Here is a 1578-nt window from a genome sequence, read left to right as displayed (position 1 = left end):
CTAACCATGCTGATAAGCAAACATTACTGTTGCATATCTATTATATGTCAAACACTTTAGACATGTACTCTGCAACCCTGCAGAGGGAACCTACCTAGGTCAGTAACCTAGGTTAGTCATAACTCCCAAATCTGGACCCTCACCTCTCCAAAAGCAATCTCTGCAAAGGTCTACAAGTCTCTGGGCATTGGAGAACGCTCTGAATTTCATCTTTAGCAGCTTGTTTTGTAAAATGAGCCATAGTTATAATTTTAGAAAGCCTAGCATGCTACTTTCAGTTCCTCTGAGAGAAAGAGAGATGGTTTCAATCTTTAACTTATGCAAAGTTGTGTATGAAGACCCTTATGATCACAGGCAGGTGCTTGAGTAGAGACTTGTCAGCTAAAATACAGGCCAATCAAGTGACATTTTACTTTACAGTAAATAGCAACTTACTATTTACAAATAATGAGTGTGCCTAAAATATTGCATGGGCAATACTTAGACTAAAAATTATTTGTTGTTTACTGAAATTTAAATATAACTAGTCATGTTGGGTTCTTATTTGCCAGTTAGAGCAAGTGTTCTGGGACCAGGGATGCATGTACCCCACTTTCCTTGCAACCAGTGGTGCTTGTATTAGGAGGTGCTCACACTTGTAATCTCAGTTACATGGAGGCTGGAGGAAGAGGATACTGGTCTGAAGCTGAATCAGACAAAAATGTGAGGGAGGTATTACCTGAAAAATAACCCAAACCAAAAAAAAAAAAAAAAAAGAAAGAAAGAAAAAAGAAAGACTGGGGACAAGACTCGTGGCTATAGTGGTAGAGCACAAGCCTATCGAGGGCTAAGGACCAGAATTCATATTCCAGTGCTGCCACAAGATGAACACATCACAATATATGAGTATATTTTCAATCAAAACACTTTACACACTGGCAAAGATCAGTTTTAACATACTTAATAAAGATTAAGATCACTCCAGTTGTTTATAGTATAATCATACTGTAACTATTATCTGTAATGTGAATCTTTACACATGTGTTCACCAGATTTTTAAAACTTACCATGAAGAAAAAAATCCTGCGGGTCAAAGTAAATGTTTATCAAAACTTTAAAATAAATCAACTACCTCATGAATGATTTTTCATGTCAATTACATGTTAAAATAGTAATATTTTGGTTATAGTCAATTAAATATACTTACATGTAAATTTCCAGGGCCTATGCCAGGCACTTTACCGTTAAATTACAGTCTTAGCCTTTGAATGCCCAATATTTTCCTCTTCCTTCCTTCCTTCCTTCCTTCCTTCCTTCTCTTCTTTCTTTCTTTCTGTGCTCATACTGATACTTGGAACTCAGGGCCTGGGTACTGTCCCTTAGCGTCCTCACTCATGCTAAGTCTTAGCACACTGTAATTTGGGCTGGTCACATTTCAAGAGATCAATGATCTTGGGTGGCTCATAGCCACCATTTTGGATGTTGCAGTTCTAGAGGTTGTCTAGTTTGTCACATCTCTTCAGGCACTAGGACTTTGGACTTGATGATCTCAGTGCATCATCATGCCCTCAAGCAGGATAGGTCCTGTACTTTATTGTA

The sequence above is a fragment of the Dipodomys ordii genome, unplaced genomic scaffold, assembly GCF_000151885.1.
Source record: "Dipodomys ordii isolate 6190 unplaced genomic scaffold, Dord_2.0 Scaffold190, whole genome shotgun sequence".
Taxonomy (NCBI): Eukaryota; Metazoa; Chordata; class Mammalia; order Rodentia; family Heteromyidae; genus Dipodomys; species Dipodomys ordii.
Note: the sequence above shows the minus strand (reverse complement) of the source record.